The 15,704-nt window shown below is 46.1% G+C and overlaps 1 protein-coding gene across 1 annotated transcript in view; it reads left to right on the forward strand.

Annotated features, from left to right (window-relative positions):
• Nucleotides 1-15,704, forward strand: part of SLCO3A1 (solute carrier organic anion transporter family member 3A1) — a 136,271-nt gene that overhangs the window by 82,846 nt on the left and 37,721 nt on the right. The window lies entirely within an intron of this gene.

Here is a 15,704-nt window from a genome sequence, read left to right on the forward strand (position 1 = left end):
TCTAACCTCTTTAGACTATGAAAATTGCATCTTTCCTAACTGTCCTTGGTGGCATGCACTTCAATTACCATTCTGAATGGTTACTGTCCTCTATTAGTATTTTGAGCTTAATGGTCATTTAGTGTCAAAGAAAAATTTTATCTTTCCTAAGTGGAGAGGTGTAATAATTTGCCTGAAGGCTTCAGTTAGTCACTGGAGATGAAAACACTCTTATGACTTCTGTACCCAGGTAATTTCCTTTAAACAAATGCCCTGCTAGTGTCTTGTGCATAGTCTTGCCAAGATGCAGTGATTAGAACTTTCTGCTACAACCTCCACATCAAAGGATGTTCATAAAGGTCACAAACAGATTAGAAACCCCCTTGTGATCCTTGCACCTTGCTGCTGGGAGAACAAAACACATCAGGTTTGCAGAGGGAACCTTGCAGGGTGATTGCTGGGTTGTGTCTGCTGAGCACTTCTCACTGTGGCAAGTGTTTTGTAAGGTAAATTTGCTCAAATTGAAGTGTTTTGCATCAAATTTATCCAAATATTCAACAGAAGATTGTCAGCATTGTGTATTTGGGTGGAGACAAAAGACCTCTTTATATAATATGTAGTACTGAGATGAAACAAACACTAGGTAGTTATTTTTCCTCTCTATCAACACATAATGTTTCAATAATTTCATTGAAGTGTCTTGAGAATGTTTCTTTTGGCAAAATAAATCACAAGGGCTGATGATTTGTCTCGACATTGGATTAAAGGAATTATTTTCACAGGGATGGAAAAATCTTTTCTTTTTGCTGTGCTACTTTGCCAAACCTTCCACAGAACAATCTAAGCCTCCAAAGCTGTGAGTGGTGGTGTGCTTTCCTTCCCTTGGCAACTCCTTGTACACTGAGGAACTTGCAAGGTGTCTGTAGATGTTTATCTGCTTATTAAATCATGGATTTGATCAGGTAAATGAAAAAAGAAGAATTAACTTTAAATGCTTTTAGAGTTGAGAAAAGGAGCAAAGCCTGGATAATGTGAAAAACTAAATCCCCTTTTCCTCCCCACGGTTCAGGTTGCACTGGCAGGGGCAGAGCAGGGAGCATTCTGGCAGATATGTGCCTGCTTTGCAAAGCAGAAATCTTCACAGTAAATGCAGAGTGCCTTCTGTCTGCTCTGGATCTTTATATAGTGCTGGCTTTATTACTAAAAACCTCTGGGAGACAATAAAAAAATAGAGTGAAAGTGAAGGTGGAATGTTCCCCTGAGATGGTCATTCCATTGGTGGGGCTTTATTGCAAAACTAAGTTAGTAGTTTTCCTGTATCCCCTGCAAGATGCAGGTCTGGTGGCACACAGCAGAGTTTCACATTAATTTTTATCAAGATCCTGAGAGCAGCTTTATTGAGATCTGCTCAGAGGGAAGCTGCAAACCAGCCCTGGCAGCCTGCAGCTGCAGCCTGGGAGGCTGGGAGGGATGCCATGGAAAGCCTGGCTGGAGAAATCCTGGTGGCTTTGAAGGAGTGAGAGATCTGTCAAGGAGCTTGATATGCCCTGGACAATATATACTCATGACCAGGTCTGCAGAGAAGTCTGCCATTTAAGTGGGTCTAAATCAGGATAAATGGGAATTTTTCTTGAGTTTTAGTTGCTATGCAGGACACCAGCAATTGTTGGTTGTATTTCCTTTAAAATTTGGTACCTGTGAAGAATAGAAATTCCTGTTGAGTTGTGATTACTCACTTTGGGACTGCTGCTTTGAGAAGGTGCCAGGCACCTGTGTCCTTTGTGCCTGTGATGTGTGCCAAGCCCTTGACTTGTTTCTGTGCTCGATGAGTGAAAATAAAATTAAGACTTGATTATTAAAAGGAGAAGGACAGACATTTCAATGGGTGACTGCACAAACCAGGAGAAGGGATCCATCACAGCAGATTTTAAAGTATCTAATGTGGAATCTGGGCATTTCTGGATACCAGCTTGAGACAGAAGAGGTGGAAGATGAGGATCCTCATTCCCTAAAGCCCTGGGAATGTCCTTGGTCCTATGCCTTAGCCTCTTGGTGCCTCAATCCTCTGTCCCCTGTGGTTTAATGAAGAAAATACCTGAAGTGTGTGATATGCAGTGACAGGAGCCTCTTACTTCCCTTCAACAAGAAACAGTGTGACTTGTCCTCATGCAAGGCTTGATCCCCATGTGCCACTGAACCATCATTTCTCTTTTTGGAAACAAGGAGATGGTAAAATTAGAAGGTAGAAATTAAGAGGTGGAGGTAATTAGATGTTTTCTTCTGACTGAAAGACCAGTTTTCCTGCCAGGGTGAACTTGTTACATCCTACCAACCCACAGATAAACTTCTTTGCTTTGATATCTCTCTATGATACTCCATAATAAGCATCTACAATACCTATAAATACAGACAACATTTGTGGCCAGGCTGTTGCTACTTGGGAGCTAGCACAGAGCTATTCCAGGATGACATATTCATGTCAGCCATAAGAATTCAGTGTGTTTGAGACCCCTGCTCTCTGTCAAATATGAATGAGCCCATGAAGCTGGTGTTTGTTGGGTGGAGGCAGTCAGAAAGTGTCCATACATCTGAGAAACCCAATGCTTTCAAGCCTCCCATTCCCCAGAGTCAGCTAAAAAGCAAGAAGAAAAGGGGATCCTGGTATTTGTTGGGTGAAAAAGACCCCAGATTTTTACAAGGAGTTTTGTTTCTATCTTTAGGTATCATTAGCATTGGGTTACTTATATCATATCACAGCTGCTCAATCCCAGCTGATGTGGGAGCAGAGGGGACAAAGCAAGTCCTCACTTAAAAACCAGTCCCCACTCCTGTACCATTTACAAAATCTCAATGGTTTCTCTACAACCCTCCAAATTTCTGTCTTTGTTGCTTGTGGTATTTCCCTGTTCTCCTTTCAAGCCTCCCTCTCCCTGGAGCCAGCCTGGTAACATAACCAGAAAGGGTGGTTCTTGCAGTGGCTTTCCACAGCACATTAATAACTAATCAAGGCTGGAATCGTAGCAGGTGGTTAAAAAGGGCCTGTTGGTCATCGTTTCGAGCTCTGGCAGGAAGCCTGCCCTGGAAAATGTAATTACTGTCCAAAAGAATGCGACAAACTCTGCCAAAAATAATGAAAGTGGATCATGGTCCAGAGCCACACCAGCTGAAACATGTGGCAGTTTGTGGGGGCTGGCCAAGCACGGCTCTGCCTCCCTCTGCGGGCAGGGAACGGGGCAAGCTCTGAAACTTTCCACAGAGGGTTTTGAGAGCAAAGTGTCTGACAGATCAGGGGTTCTGTTAACTCTTCAGGGTTTTTTTATTTGGCTCCGAGTCACTCACTCTGAGAATTTGTCCCATAGAAGTGATGGTGTTTTTTCGATCCATTTTGAATTTCTGGGGAGAATTTTCAGCATCCTGTCCTTTTTTTTTCCCCTCCCCTCCCAAAAATTAAAGTAAGGATAAGCAGCCACAGTCTCATAAAGCCTCCTGGCCTCATCCACTGCATTTTTCCAGTGGTGCACTGATCCATCAAAGGCTTTTTGACCAATTCCCCATACCAGGACTTTGCAGTAGAGATGAACCTTGTGAAATGATAAGAGGCAGCTTTATTTGCTGGTTTGGAAATTGCTGTTTCCAGCTTCCTGTCCCAGACTGTCTAGGTTTCCTCCCTGTAGCAGTTTTTTTAGCTGGATTATTTTAAAAGTATGAGTATTTTAACTTGGATTGCTTCACAGAACTGGGCTTGGAAATGGCAGCACTGGCAGTTCAGCTGGCAGGATGTGCAGCATATGGATGCTAGCAAGTTCTGTAAACCTCTGAGTCCAGCTCAGATCCAGCCAGAATAGCATGGTTGTTGGAAACTAGTTTTATTTTCTGAGCAGTGCATTTACCTATGCAGTCCTAAGGGGTTAACATCTTCCAGGAGGTGATTGCTGGAAGAGGGGTAATAAACAGTCAGAGAAATGAGAGAGCTGACATATATATTCATTAATAGAGCCACACTGGAGATGAGCAGCAGTGACAGCACCAAAATGACTCTTAGAAATACTATTCAAAGTGATTTGCAGTTACTTGGTTGGTTGCAACTCCATTTTTGTCTAACCAGGATGAAGGGACGCTTGCAAAAAGAAGCCACTTGAAGCCAAAAATTCAGGAATTAAGAAGCTTGAATTTATTTAATTTTGTTGTTTTTTTTTTTTTTAACCAAGCCAACAAATGCAAGGAAAAAAAAGGAGAACAAATCCACACCTTCATGCTTTTGAAAACATAAAGCCCATCAAAAAGTAGCAAATTTAGAGGTGGACATCTCTGTGGAAAAGTGGAAATTGGGTATTTATCATTAAAGCCATTACTCCCAGAAGAGTGACCTTGCAGAGTCACACTAGCTCCTGAAAGGTCATTGAGGAGGAGTAATATGAAGAATTTTGAATAATCTGTTTCAGTAGTAAGAGGTCTTCATGGACCTTCCTACGTTCATCCTACTTGGACAGCTAGGGTTGCTTCCCTAAGGGAAGAGCAGCCTCCCACTGAACACCCTTAACTGGGCTATTCTGATGTGATTGATTTTAGATGGGATATTCAGCTGCTTTTAATTCATTTCTCAACTGAAAAGGCAATTCCAGGTCTACTGTGGGAGAACTGCTGTCCTCTCCCAGAGCCTCCATCCAGCCCCTGTCCTGGAGGGCTGGAAAAGGGCTTTGTTTCATTTTTTAGCTGTGGCTGTGGATGCTTAATTAAGGGAGACAAGCCCATAATGATAGCAGCAGCTGTTCTGTCCCCTGGGCAGAAAGAGACTCTTCAGGGACAGGGTCCTCCTTGGCACAAAAGAAAAGCAGCACTGAAGAGGCTGGCAGCTCCCCACGGCTTCTGACTTTGCAAGAAGCCTCAGGAAAACACCCATGGGCCTGTAGTTTTGGCAAGAGGAGGGAGGGCTGTGCACAAGGGATGAAATGCTGAGCACAGTCCTCTGAATCCAGTGTGCAGGGATTGTGCTGACAGTGCAAGCAACTGCTAAACAATTATGTTGGAAGTAATCTTAGATTGGGGGATTATCCTGCATCCAGCCAGGCTCCCCATCCCCCAGAGCAGACTGGCATCTGGCATCCCTCAGATTCCCCACATGGGGAAATTCAGGGGGATGTTTGCTGGGGGAGGTCAGACTGGATCACCCCCATTGCCTGCCCTGGAAGGTTTTGTGGTGGCATGGTGCTGTCCCACCCATAAATAATATATATTTAGACTTCCCAAATTTCTCTTGCTGAGAAGTTTACCTAGAGCTTGTTAAGAAGCAGCATTGCCATGAAACAAAGCACAGCTGGAGCCCCACAGTGATACCCACAGATGCTGTGGGGATGCTCCTGCCACTGTCAGAGGAAGCAAGTGCCTGCCAAGGGCTGAGCAGTGAGGTACCTCAAAGGGAGAGGTGGCTGGGAAGGAGGTGTGAGATACCTGTGTCAGGCCAAGCCTGGCAGGTCCCAGGCCAGCACCCTGAATGTCTGTAAGATCAAATATTTACCTGCTCACAGAAGCAAATGGTGGATTTGATCCAAAGCCAGTTAAGGTTTTGTGCCTTACTCGGTGCAAGAGTTCCCCTAAACCTCAGTGAGATTTGGGTCAGGGCAAAGAATGACTATTGTCAAGAGCAAATGCTTTTTTCTGATGGCTTTTGCAATATGAGGAAGCAGAACAACACAAGTTTTGTTTTCAATTTCCTTTCCTTCCTGACAGCTCAGCCATTACCAGAGTAGATTTAATCTACTGAGCAGAGGGAAGCCAGGCTTTCCTAAATGCTGGGTACAGATAACTCTTATCAGCACTGGCTTCCCAGCAGCCTGTCTGACGTCATTGGTGATTCCCAGGCCTCTCCTTGCCTCAGAAATTTAGGATTTACCCAGTGCCAGCTGCCTGTGAGTCATCCTCCACCGTGCAGCGTAGTCTGTACCTGCACAGCAGCCAAGCAAAGATTTGGAGACACATCTCAAAAAACTCTGTGAATACTGCTCTTGCTAAAAGTGAAAGTTTTGCTGATGGCTTTTGGAGGGCAGTTCTTAGGGAGCTGTTGCTTCTTGGACACTTTTCTTCCTGCTTTCCTTCACAGATGAACAAACCATAGATTGCATTGCTCTTTAATTGTTCTGAGTTTTTCCTTTTGAGAATACATGAAACAAAAGGAGAGAAACAAATTAGAATTGCTTATGTTCCCAGGAGCCATCAGCTGAGCTGGAAGCAGGGGAGCAGGGGTGGTGTGGGGTAGTGGGAGGGTTTCCTTGGCACAGAAATGCCTGAACAGCAGGAATATGAACTTTTCACCCAGTGTTCAGAGCATCACGTTCTGTAGCAGGTGCTGTGTTTGGTGTGAGGATTGCTCATGTATGTGTGTGTAACAGCTTGATCAGCTGGGAGCAGAGCAGGATTTGGGGAGCTGGGAGCTGTTGGGGTATCCAGCAGCATACCTGACCTGACTGGGTGAGTCTGTGTCATCCAACCCTGGAAAATCCTTTCTCTGAATGATGCCAAGAGGAAAGGTCTTAAAATAACAGCACAAGAAAGAAATGGCAAATTCTTTTAGAGGCACAAAAAAGACTGGAAATGGCAGCAGTGGCCCTCTTCTGCAGCAAGGTGAGAAGTGGGAAGGAGCAGTGGGGAACTTTGCAGGGAAGAGTTTCTCAAATGATGAGACAGACATATAGGAGGTCCAGCAGGGAGGATAGAGCTGAACTTTTCTTCCTGACTCATCATTGCTTAGAAAAGCAGCAAGCTGCCTGTATTGACACAAAACCTCAGTTAGAAATAATCTCATTTAAGGTATGTGGGATGGGAAGGGATACCCCCAAAGTTAGAGAGAGAGGGAGGCACAGTTCTGACAGCTCTTTGCTCAAAAGAAGGTGTTGTGTCTGTTCTGAACTCAGTACACAGCTGAAAATAAATAAATAAAAAGGGAAGGTGGTGTTGCACCAACCTCCAAATGCCAAAATTCACATTTTACAGACTGTGAGAATCATATGTGTGAATAGCTCATTGTACTCTCAGTTGCATGAGCTGTTGGGGGGTTTTATTCCAGTGTATTTTAGAGTGTAAGGAGGTACTGACTTGTGCAGAATTCAAGTGATAGAGGTTAAAATGTGTGAGAGCTTCAAAAGGGTCTCATGTCTGTTGAGCAAACACTGGCTGTGCTTGCAGGTGGGGTGGACAGCTCGTCCAAGCAGAGGAGAGAGGGCTGGGAAGAATTTTGTGCAGATCTTTAATGTATCCCTACATTCCTCTGTAGGATCAAAACCACCCAGTATTAAAGGGGACATCAACCAGCAAACTCAGAGCAGAGTTGCAGTCCTGTAGAGAGAAAGAAAAGTGCCCTAAAAGTATATTTCCATACAGCTGGCTCAATTCCTGGGCAATATCACAAGGAAATCTGCCTGTCTGTAGCTACAGAGGCATCGTGGATTGGGTGAAACAGGTGTTTGTGTTTAACAGCTGGGGGGAGATGAGCACAGCTCCAAGGCGTGTGCTTCAGCCCTTCCAAAACTGTGCTTGGCATTGGAGCATGTGGCATGTTTTTTTCTTCCAAATTCTCTTTGGTGGCTGCCTCCCAAGGTAATTAGCACAAGGGAAAAACTGCTTGCAAGGTGGAAATTGCTGTTGGAAGCCCATGGCTGGGGCTGGTGTGTTTGCAGCGTGGGTTGGAGTGTGGAATGCGTGGCTCGTGTGTCAGGGTGGAAACAGCCTGCCCTGGATTTGCTATAGATAGGAACGTGCTGGTACCCACTTCTTCAACTGAGCTGACTCCTTCTGATGTGATAACAAGCAAGTTTCAGGGACAGGAATGTCAGCCAGCAGGATAGGTGGAACAAGTGGCTTGTCCTTATTTTTCAGAGATTGTTCAGCATCAGCTTTTTGTGATGCACCTGACTGGACAGGATATGGGTTCATACTTTGTTCCTTTGTTTCCTTTTTGCAGAAAATGGCAGAAAAATTGACTATTGAGCTTCTTTTTCTGGACTTCTCCTAACTCAGCCTGAGTCTCTAATCTCTTGCAATGCTTGTCCAACTACCTGCAAAACCTTTGCAGAAGGAGACAAATCTTTTGTGAGGATTAAGCAGTATGCCTATCTTAAGAGATGCAGGTTTATAGAAACAGCCAGCGTGAAGATGAGCATTTTGGAAGAGGGTGGAGACAGCATCCTGCAGGGAGATGCACTAAATCACCATGTGGTGTGTGTGTTTTCAAAGGCAGTGTCTGAGCAGGGTGCTTGCATGCACTGATGTGATTCTGCACGCTGTTTGTGTGTAGAGTGTGTGTAAATATTAAGAGACAGGGCATCAGAGTGATTGCAGCTTAAGCAGGAAAACACTGCTACAACAATGCCTCTGCATTCATAATCCTCTGTGAGTGTTCACTGCTTTGGTTAAATATGCAGAGACTGATGGAGATTGCCAGTGGATTAGCTCTCGTGTGGCTGGTGCCAGGGATTGATTAGCATAAGCAAATTTCTTCTCCAGCTTCCATCAGTAAGGAGGGAGGTGCAGCAAGAGGTCCCTCCACTGCCTGGGAGGGACTGGGATGGTAGGGAGGAGAGCTGGAGTGGGGAGCAGCTTGTTCTCAGTGTTAACTGGTGTGACCAAATTAATCCCAACACTTCTGGAGTGAGCACATCCCATAGTTTACCTTGCAGAGCTCACAAATCAGCTGCTTTAATTTTTGTTTTGCTTGCAAACAAGGTTTTGAGAGTTGTGGAGTGTCTCTCATGGTGATTTGTTTTTCTGCCACCTTTTTGGTGATCCTGTTTCAGCAGCTGGATAAAGGAGGAACTTAAAAGCCAGTAAACATAGGGTTGGGTTTTTGTTGATTTGGGGTTATATTTTGTTTGGGGGTGGGGAGGGTTTGGCAGAGGGGTAGGGGGGTTATTGGTTTTGTTTGGCTTGGATTTCCATTGTTTCTGTGCTCATCAGAAGGCACAAACCAGCTAATGAATGTGTTCAGAGCTGCTGCAAATGCACCTAGTCATCATGGAAAATTTGGGGCTGAATGCTAAGCTTGTGCTCCTAATGCAAAAGTCCAGTCCCCTTCCGTGCCACTCTGCAAACATTCCGTGTGTGCACCAGGATCCCCTGGGACTGTCAGCTGTTGGTATAACACTGATCCTTTCACATGTAGCCTTGATAGTGCTGGGGACAGGGATTTGCTGATAAAACAAACCTAAGGCTTGGTAGTAATTGAAAATGCAGGGTGGTTCACCAGGCAGAGTGCCTGCTTATAGAAAACAGATTTCATCTCTAAGCCAGCAGACATTTCCTTAGAGAAATCCCGAATTCTGATGGAAATCAATATTTAAAGGGGCCCTGATAGTCTGGGGAGAAGCCTCCATGTAAGGTACTTTCAAGTCCAGGCAACCCCTTCAGGGATTAACATCTGAATGTTAAATACAGGCTGAAACAAAAACTGTCCTGGAGTAGTGGAATAGTCTTTTCCAGCAGGCAGGAGGAAGGCACTGCCACAGGCTCTCTCCAGCCTTGGAGGAATCAGAAGTTTGTTGTATCTGTGGCATGGGTGCATGTTTTTATTGCCTGTTGTAAGTAAGTAAATGAAACTCCCCAGCCAGCTTTAGCTGCAGTTATTAAGTCTTATTAAACATGGGGGTAAATAAGTCATTCTGCAGCATTTGCATACAGTGGTGAGTAGCTTGCCTTAAAAACCCAAATCTTCATGGAGCAAGAGTGGATTTTACAGGCTGCTGAAACTGATTTGGTATATTGATAGAAAAGCTTGATCAGAGAAAAGGGGAGGATAGGAGATGTCCAAGGCTGTCTGATTTCAAACTCTGTAATAATTTCTTTCACTGGCTGAAAGAACTAAGCTTTCCCATCACAAGTGGTTGCATGGAAATGGGAGAAGTCGGATTCAATCCAGTGCTTTTGCTCTGCAGTCTATCTGGAGCTGCTCTGCTGGCCCAAAAGCAGCTGCAAGTCTGTCAGTGAGAAATAGGATGTCTTGGGACAGCACTGTCAGATCCTTCTCCAGGTGTTGTGTTGCACACACAGATGCAGTGAGCTGTAACAGTGGAATCAAGGAGGAGAGCTCAGAACTAAAACCCAGTTTGTTCTAACACATTTGGTGTTCCTGGTTGTAAAGCACTGCATAGTATTTGTGCATCTTGCAACACACCACAAGGAGGGACTAGCTTTTGTTAAAAGGTAGAAAAGTGACAGGATGCAGTGAACGGTCCATGAGAAGGGGATGGCTGAGCAGGGATTTCAGCCTCTCACTGCCTTGGGACTGCCAGGACATCCATCCCTGTCTTTGGTGTCACTCCAGCAACCCTAAAGAGGTGTCTGAGGGGTCTGCTGGTCTTGAGCTCCTGAAGGCAAAACTAATAAATAATGTGTGGGCTAGTGCACAGATGGGATGAACCCCCAACCTCTTCACTCCTCCCCACCTCATGCCAGTACAGGGCTGGAGCTGCTTTGATCCCGATCAGAACAAAGACTAAACATTAAAGTGAATTATCCCAAAGTTGTTCCTCATTAATCAACAGCTGCAGGCACTTGGAAACATCTGTCCAGCCTGTTTGAACATTCCCTTCACTTCAGTGGCTGCACTGAGGCAGAACAAATCAAAACACGCCGCTGGTCCAACACCAGCTCTCCACCTTTCCTGCAGCCTGTGGGAGTGAGCAGGAGCCATAAGGGAGCAGGAGGTGGTGATGGGCTGTGCAGACAGGGAACTGAGTGGCAGGAAAAATGATGTCCTTCCATGGCAAATGAGCAGGGCTGGGAATGAGAGACCAAGGGCTGAGCAGGATTGCAGGCATCCCTCCACTGCTGTGGGCACGGGCAGCTCCTGAGAGGCTGGGCAGTGCTGGGGGACTGGTGGAAAGAAGCCATCTGGGTAGGAAACAGCCTCCCTCTGCCCTTACTGTGTGTTTTTGAGATTGCATCACCTGATAGAAGCAGAGCACTGAGGTGTGAGTTTGGAGCCTTTATCCCAAGTCCTTGAGAGTCACTGCCTGGTGTGCAGGAGGATGCAGCATCCCCAGTCTGTTCCAGGATGCCTTTGGCTGCCACAGGCTGTGCTGGGCTGGTGTCTCTTTAAGGGCAGGTCCCAGAGCCCATGAATTACAATATTCCAGTAATCCCTTTGCATTGGCCTGCCCAGCCCTCCACGCAGCAGGAAATGTGGGACAAGCAGGGTTTTGAGATTATCTCGTGCTCTGCAAAGCCAGTTCCCTTTGTGCTTTTAGAAAGAGCTTGCTCCTGCACAGGCAGGGGGCTGAGGTGACATTCCTGGCCAGATGCTGTCCCATGACCACAGCAGCACTCCCAGGACAATGGCAGGTGGGGTCTGTGCTGTGCCCTCCCCCACACACCCCAAAACTGTGGTTTGGGATGGTCACTGAACCACCCAGGTGCTGACAGAGATCACATTTAGCTCCCTGATCCCTTCCTCCTCAGGGATGCAGTTACTTGATGCAAAGACAACATTTTGTAATTTCCCACACCTTCCAAACTGATCAGCTTTTTGCCCACCAAAGATGTCCCTTGGGATGGTGCAAGGGGGAGGAGATATTTCTCTGAACGTGCTCTGCTGAAGGTGTGCTGCTCCTTAGGATCACCATGAATAATCCCCTACACTCCTGAATTTCATGGAAATGCCAAGGCAGGAGCAAGCTGGCTCCAGGGCACCAGCAGACACCAGTGTCACCTCCGTGGGTAAATCAGGCAGTATCCTGATACACCAGGGGTTTGCTGTGGTTGGGAAGTGCTGTGTGAGTCTCTGCTGATGGTTCCTGCTCTGAGAGCCAGCCCTCTGTGGGAGATGCTGCTTTTCCTCCTCCTGCCTCACCTACCCAGCTCACCTTTGCCTGGCATATATTGGCAGCTCTCCAAAAGAAATGTCTTCATCTCCTGGTGAGGCTGAGGCTTTGAAGGGAAATGGTTTGGTGTTCTTCAGCTGCCCACACCTTTTTCCTCAGCCCATGACTGTGCTGAACCTGCTCTTGTTCCTCAGAGAGCTGTACCTGGGGTGCCTCTCACTGCACCTTGGTGAGACTGGCAAACCTTGCAGTGTGTCCTTCAGTGCCTTATTTCCAGCCAGGAGAGCTTCTCCTGGGAGTTACTGTCCCCAGTTCATTCGTTACAGGGATTGAGTTGATGCTTCACCTGTTTTACCCTGCAAACAACACAGGTTTGCTCATGTTTCAGGATCCTGTTGCTACTGGAAAGCAACTTGAAACACCAAGGGACAGCTCTTTATTACTGAAATACTGACAGTATCCTTATCCCTTTATCCCTGTCCTGGCAATTTAGTTTCTGTGCACTTTGCATGACTCAGAGCTTCTCTGTGGTACCTGCTGCTGCTCCTTCCCTTTGCTCTAATGGAAAACTGCATTATCAGTCTTGGGCCTTACTAGTGATAAAGTCTCATCACAAAATGTCAGATCTAATACTCACCTCTGTCCCAATCCTTTCCTCAGCTCTGGGAAAATGTTATTTGACAGGACAAAGTAGGATTTGGCAAATTGTTCTATTTGAAAAGATGAGGAGGAAAATGGTTCTGATTTCTCAGTGCAGCCCATTTTGCTGCTTTTTTTTTTTTTTTTTTCCTGCTTTTTTTGGGAGGCAGGGAGACTGATTAAGGGAGTAGAGCAGGTAAACTGAAAATTATTAGCTGTTTTCAAACTAAGGTGTAATTGTGCTCTAAAAGGACACAGGCTGAAAGGAGGTGTTGGAGAGTACCAAACAAAGTGTTTGAATTGTCCCAAGACAGAGTTGCCTTTTTTTTTTTTTTTTAATACACTTCTCTGAAGTATTTCTAAGAACTGCCATAATTTAGTAGGAATTTAAAAAAATAACTCTGAGATTAAAAACAGAATTGAATTTCAGTACCTTTACTGATCAGTGGTTTTATTGGCATCAGTGGGAGTTTCCCAAGAGCCTGATGGAGCCAGGATAAGACCTTGGATCTGTTTGCTCCTGGTATTTAGAGTTTCTCTCTAAAAGTTAGAGGGAAACCTGGGAAAAGACCAAGCAAGTGGTATTAAAGTTAGCTATAAATTTAGCACTTTTTAATTGTTAGCAGCAACCCCAGCACTGGGAAAAGAGCTTTGCAGGGCCTCCTTCTCTACTAAGCAGCAGCTTTGTGGTTGCATGGTGAGGTGGGTGATGTGGAAAGTGTTCTCCTAATAGCAAGGGTGGTGGCAGTTGTGCAGGATTTCTCAAAAGAGGAAGGATGTCTTAAGCTAATTCAAACTTGCCTAATTTCCCCTTGTGTCCTCAATTCCACATAAATGTTCAACCACAGGCTCTATCCCAATTGCTTAATTGGCCTATTTTTTGTGCCCACAGCATGCTCCATTGATCCTTGAGCGTGGTCCTGCTCTGTACAGATCCTGGACTATCCATTGTGACAGCCCATGCCTTGGGTTTTTCCACAATCTGCTTGATTTGTGAATTAAAGTGTAAAATACTATTATTGCAACCCTAGGATTTTGTTGGAGTCTCAGAAAAAGATAAATAAAGGGCATGGGGGTGAACCAGTTGTTTTCTTGATTTTAGAACAAACTACAGAAAAAGAGAAAACACAATTAACATGGGGTTTTTTTAAAGCTAGCCTAGAGGTGAATAATAATTTAATGGCTTTTGTAAGATGTTAGGTGTTTGAGTGGATGCTCTATCCCACATTGCCCTCTAGTGAGGACATGCAGAGCAAATCGTGCTTTCCTGCAGCCACCAGAATATGAAATGTGGTATTTTAATAACTGAGGACAGGGCTTGGCTCTGCCATAGTGGTTTTGAGATGCAATAGTGTGAGGAGGGCAGTGCCTGCACTTTCTCAATATTTGCCTTTTTCTGAGATAGTTCTCTCTGCCAGCATCTCCCTGCTGCTGCTGGATCACCAGCCACAGGTCCCTGCTCTCTTCTGCTTTTGGAAAAGGGGAAATATTTCCTGTTTGCTTTTGGTGAAGGATGATCTTTTTCCATGTTTTTTGTCTTGCACTTTGCTCCATGAAACTAACACCAGTTCTGTGAATTTCCCTGTACACACATGGTCAGTAAACTCAATGGTTTGGAGATCATCACAGGACAAACTTCCATCCCTCCTCAACCCAGCCCTGCTGCAACCAAAGGTGTTGCCTAGTGGGTAGAACTGGCTGGCCCTTGTTCTTCTGCCTGAGTAGCAATTTGTCTTTGCTGCAGCTGATCTGGGGCCCAGCCTGTCCTTATGTGCTTGACCATGTTTTCATACAAATTCAGAATTAATGTTCCATTTTCAAATGTATTTGAATGCTGTATCATTCATCATGGGAGTAGCCATGGCAGTCTCTGCTAAATGCTGTCTCCTTCAAGTCTGTGCCTGAAAACTTCACAGTTATAGAGCAGTTTGTCCTAAAACCTGTGATTCTCTGCGTGCAGACAGGGCAGGGGCACAGCCTGAGTGTGTGTTTGGCAGATCCTGGGTGCTGGCAGTGCCCTGTGCCAGTGCCACCCTCCATGGGCTGTAGGACCCCAGCAGCACCATTGGGCAGGATGCCACCCAGCCTGCTCCACATGGCATGGGGGCTGAATGCCAAACACTGATGCCATCTAGTGACCAAAAAACAATGTGAGATGGATATTTTATAAAATCCTGATGGAAACTGTATAGCCACAAGTGGGGCTGGGAAGGACAAGAGATGGGGCTGAGGTGTGCTGGGGGAAGAAATCCCTTTTTTCTGCTTTCCCAGCCTGTCTCTTCCCTCATTTCACACCCCATGAAATGCTTCTGCAGGTAACCAGGGATGCTCTCTGTGAGGCTTTATAGATCCCCAGAGGAGCAAGGCACAGACTTCCTAAGCAGCTCTGTTGCTCAAGGAGCACAAATTCCCCAGTGTACAGCTGGATCAAGGAGCCCAAACACCCCAGGACAAGGAGACAGCAGGAGAGGAGATGGCTGGTCAGCTTGTGACAGGGGACACACAGGGAGAGACCCTGGGGATTATTTTGAGCTGGCAGCACGGGCTGTGACACAGTGCTGCAGCTTTGGCAGAGGCTGGGCAGGGGCTGGCAGCTCCTGCTGCTGCCCTGGCAGCAGTGACCCCTCCCTGCAGCTCGTACAGCCTGCCACTTCTGGTCCTGCCTCCTCCTTCACTTGTCCCTCGTGCTGCTGTAGGTGAGAGCTGTGAAGGCTCCACTGCCCCAGGTTTGTGTGTGAGCAGCTGGCTGCAGCCATCTCTGCTTCATCCCTGGTTATTAATCCCAGTGCCTACAACCTGGAGGAATTAGTTTGCACCCTGATTTTTAAAAATGAAGGTGCAGTTGCTTCTGACCATACCAGTTTATTCTGCTTGGCAGGTGTGGTTTGCCTTGCCTGGGGATGGCGGTCTGAGAATTCTTTTGCAGCTCTGATAATTTCTCCAGCTCTTGAGAAATGCACAGAGAGGGAATTTGGGAATTAAAAAGATTCCGGATAAGGAACGTGAGGGCTGAGATAGCTGTGATGAAGTGCATTATAAATGCACTGAGATGCCAGGCAACACCCCCAGAGAGAGGAGGAGAGTGAGCAAAGCACCCAGATGCAAAAAAGCTCCTTCATGGGCCATCTCTGGAGTGCAGGGACACCAAGAGTGGTGCTGGCACATCCCTGCTGAGGTGCCCCTCACAGGCACATGGGTCCATCAGCAATTCCTTGCCCCAGAGAGAACAGGCAGGCTCTTGCTCTGCTCCACGCTGCTCAGACTGGCCCTGCTCCCTTC

Source organism: Oenanthe melanoleuca, chromosome 10 (genome assembly GCF_029582105.1).
Source record: "Oenanthe melanoleuca isolate GR-GAL-2019-014 chromosome 10, OMel1.0, whole genome shotgun sequence".
Lineage (NCBI taxonomy): Eukaryota > Metazoa > Chordata > Aves > Passeriformes > Muscicapidae > Oenanthe > Oenanthe melanoleuca.